At 42.6% G+C, this 24,387-nt stretch overlaps 1 protein-coding gene across 5 annotated transcripts in view; it reads left to right on the top strand.

Annotated features, from left to right (window-relative positions):
• Nucleotides 1-24,387, top strand: part of brsk2a (BR serine/threonine kinase 2a) — a 463,611-nt gene that overhangs the window by 128,753 nt on the left and 310,471 nt on the right. The gene's annotated exons all lie outside the window — the stretch shown is intronic.

The following is a 24,387-nucleotide window of genomic DNA, read 5'->3' on the forward strand; positions in this document are numbered from 1 at the left end:
CCAAGCCCGAACCATGAAAAACAGCCCCAGACCATTATTCCTCCTCCAACAAACTTTACACTTGGCACTATGCATCGGGGTAAGTAGCGTACTCCTGGCATCTGCCAAACCCAGATTCATCCGTCGGACTGCCAGATGGTGAAGCAAGATTCATCACTCCAGAGAACGTGTTTCCACTGCTCCAGTCCAATGGCGGTGAGCTTTACACCACTCCAGCGCTTGACATTGCACATGGTGATCTTAGGCTTGTGCGTGGCTGTTCGGCCATGGAAATCCATTTCATGAAGCTCCTGACGAACAGTTATTGTGCTGAAGTTGCTTCCATAGGCAGTTTGGAACTGGGTAGTGAGTGTTGCAACCGAGGACAGACGATTTTTACGCGGTACGCGGTTCAGCATTCGTCGGTCCCGTTCTGTGAGCTTGTGTGGCCTTTCACTTCGCGGCTGAGCCTTTGTTACTCCTAGACATTTCCACTTACATTTACATTTACATTTAAGTCATTTAGCAGACGCTCTTATCCAGAGCGACTTACAAATTGGTGCATTCACCTTATGATATCCAGTGGAACAGCCACTTTACAATAGTGCATCTAACTCTTTTAAGGGGGAGGGGGGGTTAGAAGGATTACTTTATCCTATCCTAGGTATTCCTTAAAGAGGTGGGGTTTCAGGTGTCTCCGGAAGGTGGTGATTGACTCCGCTGACCTGGCGTCGTGAGGGAGTTTGTTCCACCATTGGGGTGCCAGAGCAGCGAACAGTTTTGACTGGGCTGAGCGGGAACTGTACTTCCTCAGAGGTAGGGAGGCGAGCAGGCCAGAGGTGGATGAACGCAGTGCCCTTGTTTGGGTGTAGGGCCTGATCAGAGCCTGAAGGTACGGAGGTGCCGTTCCCCTCACAGCTCCGTAGGAGCGGGGTGACGTGAGAGAACTTGGGAAGGTTGAACACCAGACGGGCTGCGGCGTTCTGGATGAGTTGTAGGGGTTTAATAGCACAGGCAGGGAGCCCAGCCAACAGCGAGTTGCAGTAGTCCAGACGGGAGATGACAAGTGCCTGGATTAGGACCTGCGCTGCTTCCTGTGTGAGGCAGGGTCGTACTCTGCGAATGTTGTAGAGCATGAACCTACAGGAACGGGTCACCGCCTTGATGTGAGTTGAGAACGACAGGGTGTTGTCCAGGATCACGCCAAGGTTCTTAGCACTCTGGGAGGAGGACACAATGGAGTTGTCAACCGTGATGGCGAGATCATGGAACGGGCAGTCCTTCCCCGGGAGGAAGAGCAGCTCCGTCTTGCCGAGGTTCAGCTTGAGGTGGTGATCCGTCATCCACACTGATATGTCTGCCAGACATGCAGAGATGCGATTCGCCACCTGGTTATCAGAGGGGGGAAAGGAGAAGATTAATTGTGTGTCGTCTGCATAGCAATGATAGGAGAGACCATGTGAGGATATGACAGAGCCAAGTGACTTGGTGTATAGCGAGAATAGGAGAGGGCCTAGAACAGAGCCCTGGGGGACACCAGTGGTGAGAGCACGTGGTGCGGAAACAGATTCTCGCCACGCCACCTGGTAGGAGCGACCTGTCAGGTAGGACGCAATCCAAGCGTGGGCCGCGCCGGAGATGCCCAGCTCGGAGAGGGTGGAGAGGAGGATCTGATGGTTCACAGTATCAAAGGCAGCCGATAGGTCTAGAAGGATGAGAGCAGAGGAGAGAGAGTTAGCTTTACCAGTGCGGAGCGCCTCCGTGACACAGAGAAGAGCAGTCTCAGTTGAATGACTAGTCTTGAAACCTGACTGATTTGGATCAAGAAGGTCATTCTGAGAGAGATAGCAGGAGAGCTGGCCAAGGACGGCACGTTCAAGAGTTTTGGAGAGAAAAGAAAGAAGGGATACTGGTCTGTAGTTGTTGACATCGGAGGGATCGAGTGTAGGTTTTTTCAGAAGGGGTGCAACTCTCGCTCTCTTGAAGACGGAAGGGACGTAGCCAGCGGTCAAGGATGAGTTGATGAGCGAGGTGAGGTAAGGGAGAAGGTCTCCGGAAATGGTCTGGAGAAGAGAGGAGGGGATAGGGTCAAGCGGGCAGGTTGTTGGGCGGCCGGCCGTCACAAGACGCGAGATTTCATCTGGAGAGAGAGGGGAGAAAGAGGTCAAAGCACAGGGTAGGGCAGTGTGAGCAGAACCAGCGGTGTCGTTTGACTTAGCAAACGAGGATTCGGATGTCGTCGACCTTCTTTTCAAAATGGTTGACGAAGTCATCCGCAGAGAGGGAGGAGGGGGGAGGAGGGGGAGGAGGATTCAGGAGGGAGGAGAAGGTGGCAAAGAGCTTCCTAGGGTTAGAGGCAGATGCTTGGAATTTAGAGTGGTAGAAAGTGGCTTTAGCAGCAGAGACAGAAGAGGAGAATGTAGAGAGGAGGGAGTGAAAGGATGCCAGGTCCGCAGGGAGGCGAGTTTTCCTCCATTTCCGCTCGGCTGCCTGGAGCCCTGTTCTGTGAGCTCGCAGTGAGTCGTCGAGCCACGGAGCAGGAGGGGAGGACCGAGCCGGCCTGGAGGATAGGGGACATAGAGAGTCAAAGGATGCAGAGAGGGAGGAGAGGAGGGTTGAGGAGGCAGAATCAGGAGATAGGTTGGAGAAGGTTTGAGCAGAGGGAAGAGATGATAGGATGGAAGAGGAGAGAGTAGCGGGGGAGAGAGAGCGAAGGTTGGGACGGCGCGATACCATGCGAGTAGGGGCAGTGTGGGAAGTGTTGGATGAGAGCGAGAGGGAAAAGGATACAAGGTAGTGGTCGGAGACTTGGAGGGGAGTTGCAATGAGATTAGTGGAAGAACAGCATCTAGTAAAGATGAGGTCAAGCGTATTGCCTGCCTTGTGAGTAGGGGGGGAAGGTGAGAGGGTGAGGTCAAAAGAGGAGAGGAGTGGAAAGAAGGAGGCAGAGAGGAATGAGTCAAAGGTAGACGTGGGGAGGTTAAAGTCACCCAGAACTGTGAGAGGTGAGCCATCCTCAGGAAAGGAACTTATCAGGGCGTCAAGCTCATTGAAGAACTCTCCAAGGGAACCTGGAGGGCGATAAATATATATAGAATATATATAGATCCTCGATAGTCGATCACTATTGTGGGGGGGTGGTCTTTCTCATGGCTACCCATGTATTTCAATGGAAATATAAAGTTTATTTGGAAAGTAATAAATATATAGATATTTTTAAAAGCATTCATGATTTGCGTAAATGTAATATACTATTATTATTGTTAAAAATATGAAATGGTATTACATTTGGTGAAGAGCACATTATGACTTGTTTAGGACTCGAAACTGAAAGTTTAGGACTTGAGACTTGACTTGATACTTGGCGTCTTGACTTGAGACTTGACTTGGGACTTGAGTGCTAAGACTTGAGACTTACTTGTGACTTGCAAAACAATGACTTGGTCCCACCACTGCAGGGTACAGACAGACAACAAAGGGGCTCTCCAGATCTCTCCATCTCTCTCTAGTTACACACTCTCTCGATACACACACATGCCATACTGCTGAAAGAGTGCAGACAAACAGTTTTTAATGGAACCATGCTTTAAAAGAAAATGGATGTGTAACTGACACAAAGTAAAATAAATGAAGTATTTCCAAATTAACAAAGTTACAAAGTCAGGCGTAGGGGCAAGGGCTGCCTGGGGCAGGCTGGGTTGAGATATGCAGGGGTAGGGGCTGGTTGGGCAGAAGCAGAGCTAAGGGCAGAGGCAGGGTGGGTGGAGGTGTGCATGGATCCACTGATGCTGACTGTAGCTCCATTGTGGTCCCTCCTGCTGTACGTCCCTGTTGCACAACAGACACCTATGGGGGTCCATGGGTCACTTCTCACTAACAGCACTTACAGTTGACCTGGGCAGCTCTAGCAGGGCAGACATTTGATAAACTGACTTGTTGGAAAGGTGGCATCCTATAACTGTACCACATTGAAAGTCACTGAGCTCTTCAGTAAGGCCTTTCTACTGGCAGTGTTTGTCTATGGAGATTGAATGGCTGTGTGCTCAATTTTATACACTTGTCAGCAACGGGTGTGGCTGAAATAGCCGAATCCACTCATTTGCAGGGGTGTCCACATACTTTTGTGTATGTAGTGTACATATAGATAGTAAACGAGAGATAATACATAACTCAAAAGAGCAAGTGTGGCAGCTGGATATTAGACCATCTTACTGTGTGGAAGAACCACTCAATACAAATTGATTGCTCACCCATTCATGTTTAACCGACATCACTCATTAGACTTTCTTGTCTGACCTAGTGGTCTACCCATGCTGTAGTTTCACTATCCGACAACTCTGTTCCTTGTGACTGGGCTTTATGGCCGTGTTAACTGACCTCAGATGCTCTGTCTAACCACGCTATCCAACTATGAGTGAGTTGACTGCACCCTGAGTGTGTATGGCTGACTGTGCCCTCTCACCTGTTTTATCTGTGTGTCTATGTGTGTGTGTGTGTCCGTGCTCAGGTGAGGATGGACAGTGAACCACTCATGCACGTGTAGCGATCAAAGTTGGACACACAATGTCATGAGATCAGTGTAAAATCAGCGTCACCCCTGGCCAGAGGTGACACAACAGGTTCAAAAGTGATGTGGTAGAATTTGTACGTGTCTTTTCTGGCGACTGGAGTTTATTCTGATCTCATGTCCTGGTCAGGTCAAACTCCGGGTCCTGTTCGTAGGCTACGACAAAATATTATTATTATAGATAGCTTCCCTTTTCATCTGGGCTATGACTATCGGGCTGGGTTTTTTCTCGTCGGGCCATGTGAATTGGAAACACTCCTTGCCTAAGCTGGATCAAACCCTTTCAAACTACCACAAACCATGGTATTATTCATTCTGAAACTGTATCAAAAGAGAGAAAACAACTTCAATGGACAACACTGTGTAGTTTAGTGAAATACTATATAACAGGCCTTTGCGTTATGCAAAGAATGGTTACCATGTATTTAAATATAAATTTCACTCTACACTCTTAGAAAAAGGTGTTATGTAGAACCTAAAAGTTATTCAGTTGTCCCCATAGGAGAACCCTTTGAAGAACCCTTTTTGGTTCCAGGTAGAACCCTTTTGAGGTCCATGTAGAACCCTTCACATAGAGGTTTGTATCCGAAACCAAAAAGGGTTCTACCTGGAATCATAAAGGGTTCTCCTATGGGGACAGCCGCAGAACCATTTTGGAACCCTTTTGGAACCCTTCATTGTAAGAGTGTATACACACAATGTTAAGCACTGTGGTTTCAATGTAGAAAAGTATGAAAATGTTATGTCATTAAACCTATTATTTGTCCATCTGATTACAGTGCTCTTCTGCAATTATTCATTCTGTAAGCGTTATGTAAGGCAGGGTTACATTTAACACTATACACAGTAGACTTTGTAACAAAGTCATAAATCTTTGTATCAGGAATCAAGGTAAGACCCAGATGCAGACTGTTGAAGTAACAATGTTTATTGTAACAACAGGGGCAGGCAAAGAAAGGTCAAGGCAGGCAGGGGTCGACAATCCAGGGTAAGGCAAAGGTACAGGACAGCAGGCAGGCTCAGGGTCAGGCAGAGAGATCAGGCGGGCGGGTACAGGGTCAGGACATGCAACGGTTGAAAACCAGGAGGACGAGGAAAGAGAGGCTGGGAAACGATAGGAGCTCACGGGAAAAACACTGGTTAGCTTGAACAAACAAGACGAACTGGCACCCAAACAGACAGAGAACACAGGTATAAATACACAGGGGATAATAGGGAAGAAGGGCGACACCTGGAGGGGGGTGGAGACAAGCACAAGGACAGGTGAAACAGATCAGGGCGTGATACTTTAAGTTGTTGTTCTGGGCCCGTATCCACAAAGTATCTCAGAAAATCAAATCCTGTTTAACCTTTAGGGGCCACGGGTGCCGCTAGCGGCACTCCTCCCACATTCCACTGAAAAGGCGAAATTCAAAAAGAATATTTTTTTTAAATATTTAACTTTCACACATTAACAAGTCCAATACAGCTAATGAAAGACACAGATCGTGTGAATCCAGCCAACATGTCCGATTTTTAAAATGTTTTACAGGGAAGACACAATATGTAAATCTATTAGCTAAACACCTTAGCAAAAGACACCATCTTTTCTTTGTCCACCAACACCACTAGCTATCACCAATTCGGCTAAACTAAGATATTGATAGCCACTAACCAAGAAAAAACCTCATCAGATGACAGTCTGATAACATATTTATGGTATAGGATAGGTTTTGTTAGAAAAATGTGCATATTTCAGGTAGATATCATAGTTTACAATTGCACCCACCGTCACAAATCGACTAGAATAAATACATAGAGCAACGTGTCTTACCTAATTACTAATCATCAAACATTTCGTAAAAATACACAGCATACACTAATCGAAAGACACAGATCCTGTGAATACAGACAATATTTCAGATTTTCTAAGTGTCTTACAGCGAAAACACAATAAATCGTTATATTAGCATAGCAGCTGTGCAAACATTACCAGAGCATTGATTCTAGCCAAAGAGAGCGATAACGTAAACATCGCCAAAATATATAAATTTTTTCACTAACCTTCTCAGAATTCTTCAGTTGACACTCCTGTAACATCATATTACAACATACATATAGAGTTTGTTTGAAAATGTGCATATTTAGCCACCAAAATCATGGTTAGACAATGACAAAAGTTGCCCAGCTGGTCAGAAAATGTTGTGCGACATATTAGACAGTGATCTAGTCGTATACATAAATACTCATAAACGTGACTAAAAAATATAGGGTGGACAGCGATTGATAGACAATTTAATTCTTAATACAATCGCTGATTTACATTTTTTAAATTATCCTTACTTTTCAATACAGTTTGCGCCAAGCGAAGCTACGTCTAACAAAATGGCGTCATAAGCGATTAACATTTTTCGACAGAAACACGATTTATCATAATAAATTGTTCTTACTTTGAGCTGTTCTTCCATCAGAATCTTGGGCAAAGAATCCTTTCTTGGGTCTAATCGTCTTTTGGTCGAAAGCTGTCCTCTTGCCATGTGGAAATGCCCACTGCGTTCGGCATGAACTGGAAACGTGCCCAGAGGTTGAAAGTGTCTCAGAAATAAATGTCCCAAAATCGCACTAAACGGATATAAATTGCTATAAAACGGTTTAAATTAACTACCTTATGATGTCTTTAACACCTATTACAAGTAAAAACATGACCGGAGAAATATTACAGGCTACACTAATGCTTGGAAAAAGAGCAGGTCGGTGTCCACCGCGCGTCCGGCGCAGCTGGAAAAGAGTTCCTACCTACACGTTTTTTTGTTTTATAGTGGCTGTGATTGCGCAATCGACACCATTCAAAGCGTCATCACGTAAAGACATCCAGGGGAAGACGTAAGCAGTGTCTGTATCCTCATAGCATTCACGGGGACCTTTAAACTGACTCCAGATCAGGGGCCAAGATGTGTGAAATCTGACTCCATGTCAGGGAAATTGCTGTAGAATGAGTTCTGTTCCACTCAGAGACAAAATTTCAACGGCTATAGAAACTAGAGACTGTTTTCTATCCAATAATAATAATAATATGCATATTGTACGAGCAAGAATTGAGTAGGAGGCCTTTTTGAAATGGGCACCTTTTTCTCTGGCTACTCAATACTGCCCCTTGAGCCCAAAGAGGTTAAACATGTTTTAACCCCCGCGGGACAGTTGAGCTGACGTGTGCTAATGTGATTAGCTTGACGTTGCAAGTAACAAGAACATTTCCCAGGACATAGACATATCATATGGGCAGAAAGCTTAAATTCTTGTTAATCTACCTGCACTGTTCAATTTAATGTAGCTATTACAGTGAAAGAATACCGTGCTATTGTTTGAGGAGGGTGCACAGTTATGAACTAGAAAATGTATTAATAAACCAATTAGGCACATTTTGGCAGACATGATACAACATTTCGAACGGAAATGCAATGATTCATTGGATCAGTCTAAAACTATGCACATGCACTGCTGCCATCTAAGTGGCCAATATTTAAATTGAGCCTAAACTGGAATAATACATTGTGGCCTTTCTCTTGCATTTCAAAGATGGAGGAAAGAAAATAAAACATGTTTTTTTCTTTGTATTATATTTTTACCAGTGTTATATTCTCCTACATTAAGTTCACATTTCCACAAACTTCAAAGTGTTTCCTTTCAAATGGTATCAAGAATATGCATATCCTTGCTTCAGGTCCTGAGCTATAGACAGTTGGATTTGGGTATGTCATTTTAGGCAACAACAAAAAAGGGTACGATCCTTATTTAAGACCAAAAGACACTCCCAACCCAGTAGGTTTTAGGATGATGTTAAAACACTGCTCAGACAAAGTCTGAGCCAGGAGTTAGGTGAACTCATAAAAGTTTATCTCAGCTGGTAATCAGGACAGTTTGAGGTTCCGCAATGGAAAGATAGTGATGACGCTCATTGACATTGTCATGTCTTTGGCATCATTAAAAATGATTTTATTTTATCAAATCAATTCTCTGTAATTATTACAACGTGATTAAACTAATCATGTAAATGTAATTAGCTAGGAGGTCGGGGCACCAAGGAAAATCTTCAGATTACAAAGTTATAATTTTCCTAATTATAACTCTTCAGATATTTTAATATCTGATCAATTAGTCTTCTTATTTTTTTTATTTTATTTTACCTCACGTTAGTCTCATTCCAAACGTCATAAATTGTTGGTTATCTGCACGAACCCAGCCTTTACTATGAATCATCCGTACACCATTGGCTTAATCATTTATTTACTAACTAACTAAATAATCACAGAAATGCATAATCAAACAACACAGTAGATATGGATACAAGGAAATGATAGGGGAGGTTCCCTAGTGGGCTAAGCCAATATTACGGCATGGTGGACAAAGGGAATTGGGTGTGGTCTGAGAACAGGAGGAAAAAATCAGAGGGATCACTACATACAGTACTACTATAATTATATTAATTGAAATGCTAATCCTTTACACATGAATGCTCACTCAATCGGGAATAATTGCAATCAATATACAGTATATTTATGCCCAGTGTGTCGTCGAAATAGCATTATAAATATTCACTTACCTTTAATGATCTTCATCAGAATGCACTCCCGGGAATCCCAGTTCCACAATAAATGTTTGATTTGTTCCATAAAGTCCATAATTTATGTCCAAATTACTCCTTTTGGTTTGTGCGTTCAGTACACAATCAGACGAAAAGTCATATTACAGTTCGTAGAAACATACCAAACGAAGTATAGAATCAATCTTTAGGATGTCTTTAACATAAATCTTCAATAATGTTCCAACCAGAGAATTCCTTTGTCTGTAGAAAAGCAATGGAACAGAGCTCGCTCTCACGTGAAATAGCGTCACGAGCTCAAGGCATTCTGGCAGACCTCTGACTCATTCCCCTCTCATTCGGCCCCACTTCAAAGTAGAAGCATCAAACAAGGTTCTAAAGACTGTTGACATCTAGTGGAAGCCTTAGGAAGTGCAAAATGACCCCATAGACACTGTGTATTCGATAGGCCAAGAGTTAAAAAACTACAAACCTCAGATTTCCCACTTCCTGGTTGGATTTTTCTCAGGTTTTCGCCTTCCATATGAGTTATTAAATACTCGCAGACATCATTCAAACTGTTTTAGAAACTTCAGAGTGTTTTCTATCAGCATCTACTAATAATATGCATATCCTAGGATCTTGGCCTGAGTAGCAGGCAGTTTACTCTGGGCACGTTTTCATCAGGACGTAAAAAAACTGCACCCTACCCAAAAGAGGTTAACCAGAAATTTGTGGAGTAGTAAAACTTAGGTTGGAGTTTTAATGACTCCAACCTAAGTGTATGTAAACTTCCGACTTCAACTGTATGTGTGTTTCCTGTCCTCTCTGAGGTCACCAAATGAAACACATTCGTCATACCCGTCCCTTAAATGTCCACGGACCATTCCCACCTTCCCACAAGTGGACATTTTGAATCAAATTCCCATTTTGGGGATTTAGGAGTTCGCCATGTGAAATTATTTGTTCTCCCTATGTGTCTCTCTTTCTGCATGGCCAGGGGGAGGCAAATAATTGGGAATAACCAATCGCGATAATTCATTGCCAGCTGCGAACTCTATTGCACGCTTCTGACAACTATGGTTTCTGTGACTGTAGGCCTATATCTGATGTTGCAATGGAAAAAACTTTGATGTCATTTTTGCCTGAAGCAATGACTTAGTCTAGGCCTACTCTTAATTCTTTCCTAATATGTTGGCATGCATGCATTTTTTAAAACCAATTCTGATGGTTGTCAAAAGTGTAAATCGGATAATATTACAGGTATATCAAGGCTCTAGTCACTCACGTTTAACAACTCTAAATCGCTTTGGCATAGCTAGGCTAATCTGAAGCTAACGTTAGTAATTTGTTAGCTAGCTAGAGACTGGATCATTCTAGCTTGTGTTAGAGGACGACTAAAGAGCTTTTATGAATTGCTTTTATTAACATACCTTGTTTTCCATGAAAATTTGTGTTCGCTCTCTGTAGCTAGGAGACCAATGTGACTGACAAGTGAATCCACCTGTTGCAGCGAGCGTGGGGGTTACTGCGTAAAATACAGCGTTGTATGCACTAGATAAAACAGAGGCCAAAGGGGCTGAAATTGAGGAAGGTACTATGTCGACTTGTTCAATAAGAAATGCCTGCTTTCCTTTTCGCTGTAAAACATTTTTCAACATTTTTACGATGTGAACTCATGAATATGTTTGGTAAAAGTGTCAGTGCTGCTGCTTTGAAACCTCTCTCTCACTATCTCTCTCCTCCCTCCCTCTCTCTCGCCCTCCACATCCCCCCTCTCTCTCTGGGATGTTGGAACCACTCCATGACATATACCTGCTTCAGCACTCACTCTGGTGGCAAAGATAATGAGCGAGGGAGAGTGGAGGAGAGGAGGAGGAGGGAGGGAGCGAGGGATTGAGGGACTAGCCCTCTACAGCTGTGACTGCCAATGAGTGCATTAGGCTGCAGTCTCACTGACACCGAAGTGCCAGACTGATGTTATCTGCCCTCTGTTGACGCATTTGTGTCTGTGTGAGATAGCGACTTTGTGTTTGTGTACATGTGTGTGTGCATCTGTGAAGTGCATGTGTGTGCAGATATACATGTGTGTGCGTGTTTGTTTGTGTCTTTAGGTATACTGTATCTAAGCACGTGTAGGTGTGAGAGTGCTAATGTGTGAGGGTATTGTTTCTATGTTTGACTGGTTACTCATGGACCGTTGAGCGGCTCAGGGTCCCTGTGGTCTCTCCTCACCCCAGTTCCACCTCACAGTTGTAAATCGGGATATTATTTATTTTTGGCGATATATTGTATCGTTTTGACAATATCGCAATTTTATTGTTAATTCCAGTATTCATTCTCATGTCTCTCTCTCTCTTGTCCCTCTGCAGCAGTAATATGTTTGGAACATTGAATCGCAATAAAATCACAGTATCGAAATGTGATACATATATAATTGTGAGAATCGTGAGAATTGCAATACTTATCATATCGGCACCTAAGTGTCGTGATGATATTTTATTTTGAGGTCCCTAGCAAATCCCAGCCCTACTCACCACGGTGGGGTACATCTCCTCTCACACCCCCTTGGGCCTGAAATCTCCAACTAGATTTATCAACTCCCTATTTCATTTTTAATTTTACCTTTATTTTGACAGGGAGTCAATGCTGATGTCTGTTTTCCATATCAGCCCAGTATAGCACCACAATACACATCAAAATACAATGAACACATTAAAATACACATTTATATACACATTCAAATACAATCATAAAGAACAGACACTTCAGTAAAAAGGTCCCCTAACAACCAGCTGAAATGCCCTAGAGGCACCAGTTCCTCCAATTGCAAAGTGTATTGTAGAACATTGTACAAGTAAGTTGCAAAAAAAATTCAAGCAGATCTAGCAAACTCAGTGGAGATGGAAGGAATCTCTAGAGTTCGCTATCCCTGAGCCCAGGTCCTGTAGCCCGTACATCTATATGTTAACAATTAGGTAAGGTATGGTGGAAGTTTATGCAAGAGGGCTTTATAGGCGCAAAGGACGCAATGCAACAATCTACGATACGTCAAGTAGTGCCAGCCCACTTTCTGATACAAAATGCAATGATTTTTACTGAATCTATCGCCAGTAATAAAATGCAATGCACTTTGATAAACTGCATTCAATGGCTTCAATACATTGGCAGCTGCATTCATGTAGACAATATCGGCCATAGTCAATAACCGGAATGCAATTTGACTGAATTATTTGTTTTCTGCTATTTAACAAAAGACAGGACTTCTTCCTATAGAAGAAGCATAATAAAGTAGAAAAAAAGAGGAATAGAGAGTACTTTGTTTTCCCCAATCAATTAGGTTTTTATCAGGAGAGTCGGTGTTGTGATGGGACATACTTGTTTGTTTGTTGTTGTTTTGGATATGTTAGTATGTCGGCTCTTATCTGATGGGAACAAACTGTTCTGCTCGCTCCTTTATTCTATTTCTACCTCCCAATCACTGGTGGGTTTGTTGAGACAGCTTGTGAATACTAACTTGCGAACGTGGGATGAAATGATGCACATAGGTGTGTGTGTGTGTGTTTGTGTGTGTTCGCACGTCTGCGTGTGTCCGTGTTTGTGGTTCAGCGTGTCCTTTCATTTTGTTTTGCCTTAGCGACAGAGGAAAGGAGGAGAAAAGAGGACTAGATCCAAATTAAAACATGGTGTGACACCAAGTTGGGCGACAAATCATTCCCGATGCTGTGTATGTTGTCACAACATTCCCTGAGGTCCCTTTGAATTTGTTTCCTTTAATTGTCACTATTGTGACTCTTGTTGTTTGTAGTGGTGTTTTTTGTGTGCTGATGTTTTCTGTTCCTCGTTTGGTGTGAATATTGAAAGAATGTGGATAGGTGAAATGGGTCAAATAAAAACAGGTTTGGTGCTGGCTTGTGGAGAACACACACACACACACACAGGAGTGAGATTACCTCTGACCCTGTTCTCTCCCCCTACACCCCTCACTGGTCACCAGGGAGAGAAGGAGGGATGGAGGGAGTGAGGGATGAGGAGGGTGGTAGAAGAGGGTGGTGGTAGACAAGTGCCGACACCATGATGAATGTTTTGTTCTAGTCCCGGTTTCCCTCACTTGCTGGGGTTGGTCAAGTTCACAGCTAGTACAATTTCCTGGCCTAGATGTGTGTGAAATCCCTGAAAACCGCCTCCTCCCTTCTTCCCTACTATATTCTCTCTCTCCATCTATCCAACTCAACCCCTCATCCATACTCCCCTCTCCTCACTCCCATCCTCTGTCTCCCCTTATCCTCATTCTCCAATCACCCTATTTCCCCTTCTGTACTTTCTATCTTCTATCCCCCTTCATCCTTTCCTCGCCCATCTTCCTTACTTCCTCTCTCCCTCTCCTTTCTTCCTTACTTCCTGTATCCTCCCTCCCTCCTTCCTTCTTTCCTTCCCCTTCTCCACCTTCTTCCTTACTTCCTCTGTCCATCCCACTTCTTCCTTTCCTCCTTATTTTCCTCTTCTCCCCTTCTTCCTTACTTCCTCTCCCCCCTATTCTTCCCTAGTTCCTCTCTCCTCACCGTTTTCTCCTTCCTCCATATTTCCTCTCTCATCCCCCTTCTTACTTACTTCCTTACTTTCTTTTCTCTACCCCCTACCGTTAAACCCATTGACCCTAGGTAGCCAGTGCAGTGGAGGATGCACTTCCCTGCACTGGCTCACTGTTGTTTGGTTATATTTGGTGCTGTGTTATAAGGGCTTGATGATACTGTGCTACATGGTCGTGTTAGACTGGTTCAATTTGTTAACCCAGCTTGAACTGGAGTCTGGCGGAGTGTGTGTGTGTGTTAGGTTTAATATTTCCCTGTATTTTACAAACGTTCCATCCTGAAAATAAATCCCTTTTCTCCCAGGGAAACTGGTGTGTTATACATCAAATCTAGCATTTTCTTATTGCATTCATTATCATTCATTAGCCTAAAAATATAATATTAATTTGAAAGCAATAAAGTCATTGATAATCTCACGTCTTGTTTTAAAATGTGTATTTATGTCATTGGGGTTTGAAGTCATCAAGGCAACAATAGAACACGTTCAAATGAACAAACCACTTTATAAAACATTCAGGGTACGTCAGGGCATTCTTTGCTAATGTGGGCATAGGCTATTCACAGGAGTGCTATGATAATTCATTAAATAAATAAATCAACACAGTAGACTTACAGTTGGCCAATAATAAATCAGGCTTTTTACAAAAGAAAATGTTGGTGAAAACACATTGGTTAGCCTATATCATATCCAAATACATCCACAACATAAAATTAATTAAACATGAGCCTTCTGGCTACATGAACGTGATGTTGATGCTGAAAAAGATGGCGAGCGAGAAGAAACAGACACCCAGTAGGCTACGAGCTGAGAGGGGTCTGCGCAGAACAATTGAGAAAGGGATTTTCACAGCTATGCCCTCCATAACTCAACAAAAGTTAACAAACGACTGTAAGTGGATTCACAATTCAACTGCTCAGACACTAGACGTATGTGGCAGGGACTCCAGACAATCATGGATTATAAAGGGAAAGCCAGCCCCGGCGTGAAAACCCACTCCTCACTCCCAGACAAGCTAAACACCTTCTTCGCCCACTTTGAGCCACCGATGCAGGCTACCGATGCGGGCCACCGCCACTCACGAGGACTGTGAGCTCAGCCTTTAACACCATAGCACCCTCCAAGCTCATCACTAGGCTCGGGGCCCTGGGTCTGAACCCCACACTGTGCAACTGGGTCCTGGACATCCTGACAGGCCGACCCCAGGTGGTGAAGGTAAGCATCAACACCTCCGCCACACTGATACTCAACAAGGGGGTCCCACAAGGTGGGCGTGCTCAGCCCCTCCTGTACACCCTGTTCACCCATGACTGTGTGGCCACGCACATCTCCAACTCAATCATCAGGTTTGCTGACAACACAACAGTGGTAGGCCTGATTACCAACAACGATGGTACAGGAAGGAGGAAGGAGGTGAGGTCCCTGGTGGATTTGTGACAGGAAAATAACCTCTTCCTCAATGTCAACAAAACGAAGAAGCTGATCGTGGACTACAGGAGACAGCAGAGAGAACACACCACCATGCACATTGACAGGGCCGCAGTGGAGAGGGTGAAAAGCTTCAAGTTCCTCGGGGTGCACATGACTGACAACCTGAAATGGTCCATTAGCACAGACAGCTTGGTGAAGAAGGCACAACAGCACCTCTTCAACCTCAGGCTGAAGAAATTCATCTTGGCACCTAAGACCCTCACAAACTTCGACAGATTCACCATTGAGAGCATCCTGTTGGGCTGTATCACCACCTGGTACAGCAATTGCACCGTCCGCAACCGCAGGACTCTACAGAAGGTGGTGCGGTCAGCCCAACGCATCACCGGGGGCACACTGCCTGTATTGTTTTAATTGTTAGGTATTACTGCACTGTTGGAGCTAGATATATAAGCATTTGCTGTACCTGCGATAACGTCTGCAAAATATGTGCACGCTACCAATAACATTTGATTTGAGTTTATTGCACTGTGGAAAGTGTGCAGATGTAGGATAAATGGAAGAAGTTGGGCCTTCTGTAGGATGAGTCCTAGCTAGACGCGGTAGCGGTATCGTCTTTTGACCATATCATGTCATTTCATTTCAAGTGATCTATGCTTTAAGTTGTTCCGAGAATACTTTTGTTAGATCTAAAGGAAAATAATTCCTATTTTGGTTGCACCATATCCCTGGATCTCCGTGAATGCTTTTTGCCGTTTGGCTTTTGGGAACTTTTAATGGGCACTGTATGCGTCGGAAACAACCCTGCTTAAGGTTTGGGCAGTGTCTGTGTTCGAATAGTAAAGAAGTCCTAGAACTCCTAGAATTCGCCAGCCAGCAAATTAATGAATGAGCTTCCCTGTTCAAAGCAGTTGTTTTATCAAGCATATTACAGAAGTGCAAATGTGCCTGTAATTGGAATGTTTGATAAACTTGTGAACAAAATTCATAACACAGTGCTGTGAAAATAATTAAGGAGTTTGAGTTTGGAAAACACTGAGATCCTCTGCACAATGTAGTCTAATCAAATATCTAATGGTAGGTCTAATGTATAAATGAAATGCTTTCATGGAACGCAACTAAATGATCTGCATAAACTGCGTGTTTAAATGCAATTAAAGAGGACAAAATGGGATGACATTTTTAAACACTAAAATGCTGAACTTGCTAATTTCAATGCAAAATGGGTCAATATTCTGAAACAAATGACTGTTTTTTAAACACAATGCACTTTAGAGCTCCTTTAATGCTTTAACAATCAAATCAACAAGGGTGTAATTGTAAATTGAGCGAATTAAAAGTTAGCTATTGCAGACGAAAACCTGCATAAGACTCAACTGCAAAGGACAGAGGAGCATTTCAATTTACTATGCATGCCAGAGAAGCAAACTTGGAGTGTGTATACACAACATTTATTAAATAAAAAGTTATTCTTGTTGGTGGAGGAAATGTTGAAATTGTGAATGAAATTCTTGAAGTATTTTATGTTGTTCTCAATGACAAGAATGCTCATGAATCTGTGTCAATGCTGTTGACAGAGGAGGAAAAGGAATAGGAGAGCATGAAATATTAACAACCACGAATGAACACCTACAGTGCCTTCAGAAAGTATTCACACCCCTTGACTTTTTCCACATTTTATTGTGTTACAGCCTGAATTATTAAATGTATTAAATTGAGATGTTGTGCCACTGATTTTCACACAATACCGCACAATGTCAAAGTGAAATTGTGTTTTTAGAAATCGTTACAATTGTATTTTTTTAAAAGCTGAAATGTCTTGAGTTAATAAGTATTCAACCCCTTTGTTATGGCAAGCCTAAATACTGTACGTTCAGGAGCAAAAATGTGACCCGTTTTAGGAAACTAGGCGTATGGTCACTACCTCACACGAGAACCATTTGAACGTAATCTTTTTTTTTTTATCAACATTTTTGGAAGAAATGCCTTCTTGAACATGTGAACTTTCATGTGCCATAATAACAAACGGGTATACCTTCTGTAAATACGAATACAATTGTTAAATTACGAGCCTTGGTTTAGCCACAGAAAAAGTCAGCAACCTTTCCTCTAGCCATGATTGGCTGAGATAAAGAGTGGGCTGGACATGCCGAGAGATGAGTTCGGATTGATCTACCATATAGCACGCTTCTGTCTATTTTAACTGGTTAGTATGTGTAGGTAATCCTGTCTAACGCAACTTTGTTTGAAATATATTGCTTAGTAGTTCTGCATAAATGTTTTTGATTTTTGAAATCAGTGGAATTAGAGTTTGATAGCTAAGGAGATGGAGAACACACCTGTCTGCGGATTACATCTTAAAACTAAGGCATCCGTGACAGGGAGAAGCATCCAACCATGACGTATACGGGTAAGATAGTCTAGCTAGCTAAATTTTCAGATATTACACGTTTCTAATTTTGACGAAGTCATTTTCATTTCAAGTTAAAGTGTACTGTTAGCTAGCTAGCTAATGTTATCTGGCTGGCTCACTAGCTAACGTTACGTGTATGTTCTTATTATTCATATCTTAGAGTCATTTGCTTGGCTAGTTCTAGCCTAAGGTTAGCTAGCTAACATTGAACCTGGTTGGTTTGCAGCCTGCAGATTCATGCAGGGTAGGAACGTTATCAATTGGGATTATGGTACATTGTTTACCTAGCTGGTTCATTGTTTACTTAACAAAAGACTCCACTATGCAAGACACCATTCCGGGTGCATTCGTGAATTCAGTCTGGCCATCTACATTCTCGTCTGAGTGTGCCAGAGCGCAGAATAACTGATTTATGAGTTTATGAACACCTGTTGAATATGGCCGGTGTCAGTAGACGTTGGCAAAAATGTTGTAATTAAATTGTTTCCAGCAGCACAGTTCCAGTCACCAACGCTCTGAATAACATGAAAACAACCTAACCAGCTCTTCTAGGGTGATTAAAATGGTCAGAGTCGGGTGTTTTCTCATTTGTTTCTGGAAGTAGCTAGCAAGCTAGCCAATGTTACCCAGTTAGCTTGGGTGCTTCACTGCCGTTATGAGGTCAGAACGTTCGCATCAACCCTACTCATTGGCCAGAGCATCCAGTGTGCTCTATAAACTCTCTGAGAGCGAAACGCTCTGAATTTACGAACGGACAATCTGACAGCACAGTTGCAATCACCAACGCTCTGGATAACGTAACAGCCTAACCAGCTCTGCCATGGCGAGTAATGTTCAGTGAGCTGTTCTGTAATTTGTGTCTGGAAGTAGCTAGCATGTTCGCTTGGGTGCTTGACTGCTGTTAGTACAGAACGCTCAGGTCAACCCTTAAATAGATAGCTGAGGCTAAAGCTTAAGAGGGTGTGAACGATGTTGAATGGGTGTAGACAAAGAAGGGCTCTCCAGTAGTAGTACCAAAACATTCAAACGGCATTTTCTTAAAAGTGAGTTTACAAGTTTATCAAATTTAAAAGAATAATTACATTCCCATTGTTCTTCAACTGTAGTTAGTGTATGATATACCATTTTATAGCTCTGAGTCTCTAATTTTATCAAATGTAAAAAACACAATTGCAAATTTTGCTACATAAGACCGCTTTCACCCGGTCGGTCACATAAGTTGCATGGACTCTGTGTGCAATTAAAGTGTTTTACAATTTAGTGTTTTACCTCTTAGAGTCAATTGATGCACCAGTGCGTCAATCTAAGTTCCATCACAAAAGAATTCCCATCAAAATCTGTCAGTTTAAGTTAGAAATACTGTACCTGTTTTTAGCATTGGATGCATCTCAATCTACTGCATCCGCCAGTGTCGCTCTCCCGCATCTGCATCAGAGACCAGATCACATAAAATCTGTAGCGTCTGAACGGTTTGAGATGAAACTCATCTGAAGTCGGTACCGTCGATGTGCCAATTGCTGTTTGGTAGTGTCCGAAACTTTTGGGCTAAAAACTCATGGGAAAGGGGAGATTGTGGAAATGGGAGATTATCACAATGTTGTTCTCCGTTTTGCTCTAGGACCCCCACAAATATCACAGGACTGACGGTAACCGGTACCGGTAAAAAAAAAACGAATGGAAGTATGATGGTAGTTTTGTGCCTCCCCCAAAAAAGTGGTTATATCTGTGTAAATTTCCTGAGTTTGTTTTATATCTTCTAGATTTAGTACAGACACTTCAAAACCTTGTTTCTCATGTTTATTTTTGTGACTGTCCTTTTTGCCATTTGGGAATGTGTTACTCAATGAGTATCTATGGGCAGGTATATAAAATAGAGCACACAGCCATGCAATCTCCATAGACAAACATTGGCAGTGGAGTGGCCTTACTGAAGAGCTCAGAAACTTTCAACGTGGCACTGTCATAGGATGCCACCTTTCCAACAAGTCAGTTTGTCAAATTTCTGCCCTGCTAGAGCTACCCCAGTCAACTGTAACGGCTGTTATTGTGAAGTAGAAACGTCTAGGAGCAGCAACAGCTCAGCTGCGAAGTGGTAGGCCACACAAGCTCACAGAACGGTATCGCCGAGTGATGTAGCACGTAGCGAGTCTGCCCTCGGTTGCAACACTTACGACCAAACTGACTCTGGTAGCAACATCAGCACAATAACTGTTTGTTGCGTGCTTCATGAAATGGGTTTCCATGGCCGAGCAGCCACACACAAGCCTAAGATCACCATGCGCAGTGCTTAGCGCCGGCTGGAGTGGTGTGAAGCTCGCTGCCATTTTACTCTGGAGCAGTTGAAATGTGTTCTCTGGAGTGATGAATCACGCTTCACAATCTGGCAGTCCGACAGACAAATCTGTGTTTGGCGGATGCCAGGAGAACCCTACCTACCCAAATGCATAGTGCCAAGTGTAAAGTTTGGTGGAGGAGGAATAATGGTCTGAGGCTGTTTTTCATGGTTTGTGCTAGGCCCATTAGTTCCAGTGAAGGAAATCTTAACGCTACAGCATACAATGACATTCTATACAATTCTGTGCTTCCAACTTTATGGCAACAGTTTGGGGAAGGCCCTTTCCTGTTTCAGCATGACATTGCCCCCGTGCACAAAGCGAGGTACAGTTGAAGTTGGAAGTTTACGTACGCTTAGGTTGGAGTCATTAACACTAGTTTTTCAACCACTCCACACATTTCTTGTTAACAAACTATAGTTTTGACAAGTCATGCACAAATCTACTTTGTGCATGACACAAGTAATCTTTTCCAACAATTCTTAACAGACAGATTATTTGACTTATAATTCACTGTATCACAATTCCAGTGGGTCAGAAGTTTACATACACTAAGTTGACTGTGCCTTTAAACAGCTTGGAAAATTCCAGAAAATTATGTCATGGCTTTAGAAGCTTCTGATAGGCTAATTTACATAATTTGATTCAATTGGAGGTATACCTGTGGATGTATTTCAAGGCCTACCTTCAAACTCAGTGCCTCTTTGCTTGACATCATGGGAAAATTAAAAGAAATCAGCAAAATCTGGTTAAACCTTGGGAGCAATTTCCAAACGCCTGAAGGTACCACGGTCATCTGTACAAACAATACGCAAGTATAAACACCATGGGACCACGCAGCCGTTATACCGCTCAGGAAGGAGACGCGTTCTGTCTCCTAGAAATGAACGTACTTTGGTGCGAAAAGTGCAAATCAATCCCAGAACAACAGCAAAGGACCTTGTGAAGATGCTGGAGGAAACAGGTACAAAAGTATCTCTATCCACAGTAAAATGAGTCCTATATTGACATTACCTGAAAGGCCGCTCAGCAAGGAAGAAGCCACTGCTCCAAAACCGCCATAAAAAAGCCAGACTACGGTTTGCAACTGCACATGGGGACAAAGATTGTACTTTTTGGAGAAATGTCCTCTGGTCTGATGAAACAAAAATAGAACTGTTTGGCCATAATGACCATCGTTATGTTTAGAGGAAAAAGGGGGAGGCTTGCAAGCCAAATAACACCATCCCAACCGTGAAGCACGGGGGTGGCGGCATCATGTTGTGGGTGTGCTTTGCTGCAGGAGGGCCTGGTGCACTTCACAAAATAGATGGCATCATGAGGAAAGAAAATTATGTGAATATATTGAAGCATCATCTCAAGACATCAGTCAGGATGTTAAAGCTTGTTTGCAAATGGGTCTTCCAAATGGACAATGACCCCAAGCATACTTCCAAAGTTGTGGCAAAATGGCTTAATGACAACAAAGTCAAGGTATTGGAGTGGCCATCCCAAAGCCCTGACTTCAATCCTGTAGAACATTTGTGGGTAGAACTGAAAAAGCGTGTGCGAGCAAGGAGGCTTACAAACCTGACTCCGTTACACCAGCTCTGTCAGGAGGAATGGGCCAAAATTCACCCAATTTATTGTGGGAAGCTTGTGGAAGGCTACCCGAAACGTTTGAACCAAGTTAAACAATTTAAAGGCAATGCTACCAAATAATAATTGAGTGTATGTAAACTTCTGACCCACTGGGAATGTGCTGAACGAAATAAAAGCTGAAATAAATCATTCTCTCTACTATTATTCTGACATTTCACATTCTTAAAATAAAGTGGTGATCCTAACTGACCTAAGACAGGGATTTTTACTCTGATTAAATGTCAGTAATTGTGACAAACTGAGTTTAAATGTTTTTGGCTAAGGTGTATGTAAACTTCCGACTTCAACTATATATCTTGGAATATAATTTAACATTTTTGTTTCTGTTAGAATAAAAACCTTAGTGTAACAACAGTTTTAGTAAGTAATACTGACGAGTAGAAACCAACAAAGAAGTGTATTTTTCAGGGTGTGTGCGTGCAGGACAGAGGAATAGCAATTAGTACACTATTGTTCTAAATTCAAACACCTTCTTCATCCTCATCATTCAGTTCATTGAAATTCAATTTTGACGTTGTGCACAATTATCCGTTTCTATTTGGTTTATGTCGCCCATGCATTGTCAATTAGACACTTTAGTGCCTTGGGACCCAAAAGCATAAACAGTGCTCTAACTCCCCCTTGTGCTGGTCTGGAGCAATGAATCAGTGACGCAGTGTAACGTACTGAACCACAAATTACCTCTAATAATAATCTCAGAACTTTTAGTTGAGCAACCACTGTACTTCCTCATTAATACCAGCAGCTTTGTTGGGCGCGTGTACAGGGGGTTTAGACTAAATCCCTCTGATTCCTTCTACCGATGCACTCTCCTACCTGGAAATCTGCCATGATGTCACCCCTAAAGCCCGCCACAGTGAGAATGGCACATTTCAAATCAAGCCTCTACCCCATATATCCACTAATGAAGATCTGAAAAGATCGGATGAGAGACTTAGTAATATAGCACAAAAAATGTACTCTAGATCTTTATAACTTTAGGTGTTTATCTGATAACCATTCATTTTACAGCCCAGTAATTACTAGGTAATAATGAGGTAAATACCCAGTAATACAAAGTCAATTCATTGTAACTATTTAGTCCCCTACATACTTACTAAGAACCAAGCAAGTAAGTACTGCATAGTTTCTAAATAAAGACAAAGTAACAAAATGTAATTCTATAGCATACATTTTGTCCCAAAGGTTAGTATCTCACATAAGATACTTACTATGTAAATACCTTGTCACAACATGTTTTGATACGTGATGTTTTGTTTATTTATTACCACGTAACAGGGGCAATTGGAACAGTTTTTGTATTTTCCTCTATTGCTCAGAGACTACTCGAACTAGGCCAGTCATTTTAGAACTGTATTGTTTGGATTTTAATGTAGGAAGATATGCCATGTGGAGATGTTCATATTGAAACATATCTTATTTGATATCTTATTTGATTTTATTTGACAAATTGATAAGATTTGTACAGATTTTCTCAGGGGACCCCACATGGGGACCAGACCCCAAGTTTGGGAACCACTGTACTAACCTCTCTATCTGCTTGCTTCCCCTTCTCTGTCTCCTCTGCTTTCTCCTGCATGCATTGCATCCTGCCTCAGCCTCACCACTGAGCACCACATCCATGTCTCTGTCAGTAGCCTACTCTCTGTAAAGCAAAGTTATTATGATAGCTTAGCCTAGTTGTTGCTCCTGCTGAGGTAGGCTCTGTTCAATGTTAGCTTCTTACTTTATCCTTCTCGCTGGCTAAGTAATACTAGCCAGAGCCCTCTAATGTTACTGCAATAGAAGTCTCTGCCAGCAGCTAGCCACCTGACTGACTGACATATCTAGAAGGAACTATTTACCAGTTGCACACTCATTCTCCGAGAGTCAGTGTTGTTTGTTTGGGGGATGTCTTTAGACACGGCCAAAGTTGCGGGACGGTTTTAAAATGGCCTTTTGTCTGTTATCTCGCAAACACACTGTCAGCAGCGCCTCTAGTTGCCTACATGAGCCGACTCCGAGCAGGGTTAGTTTGTTTCACGTCTCAGGCCATCGGCCTGTGCTAAAAGAGGGTGTGGTTAGCCATTTGAGAGGATGGTAGATGTGCAAATCCGGGGGGACAGGCGAACATACTGAATAAACCACTGTTCATGATTCAACTCGTTCGCAAAGAGACAAGTGCGATTAGAAAAGTCAGGTCAATAATATAAGCGTTTTGAGCTTTGATTAATGCTGGGAACAATATTTAGACGTTGACCCGTAATTATTTTTTTAAGTTACAAACAATACCGAGGTTTGGACCTTCGTCTCCTCATATTATGGCCCTGCAGATTATATGTTTACAACTTCTTTGGCACTCTAAGATTGTATGAATTATAAATAGCATTGTGTCCTGTAGCACGCAAGTTAAAATCACTTGTTTTTCATTTGGCTGCTTGGCTCAGGGTCATTTTAACACTGTTACAATTGCCCTCAACCCAGCAGCCATGACAAAACAGCATGTAAAACTTGTCAATCAAGTGTAGCCAAGATATAGAGATGAAAAGTATGCTAATTTGAATTATTGGGCATTAATGCTCAAGGCAGTATAAGAAAAATACAGCTAGTACTTTCACAAATATCTGCAAATAGTGAGATATTTGGCTGTAACTTTTCAAGCAGAGCGATAACCTACATGGGAATGTAGTGTGTGAGTTTCATCACTCTAGCTTCTTTCTGTTTGGAAAAATTAAAGGTGTTTCAGTTGCCCCTCCCCTACTTACCACATATTGTAAATACCTTCAAGTCAATCATCCTGACATTGGTTCTTTCATGTGGTTTTTATGTACTTTGCCTTTTACTGTACATGTGTATTTGTATTATTGTCACGTTCACTCCCGCTCCCCCTCCCCGG

The sequence above is a fragment of the Salvelinus alpinus genome, chromosome 9 (assembly GCF_045679555.1).
Source record: "Salvelinus alpinus chromosome 9, SLU_Salpinus.1, whole genome shotgun sequence".
Classification (NCBI taxonomy): Eukaryota; Metazoa; Chordata; class Actinopteri; order Salmoniformes; family Salmonidae; genus Salvelinus; species Salvelinus alpinus.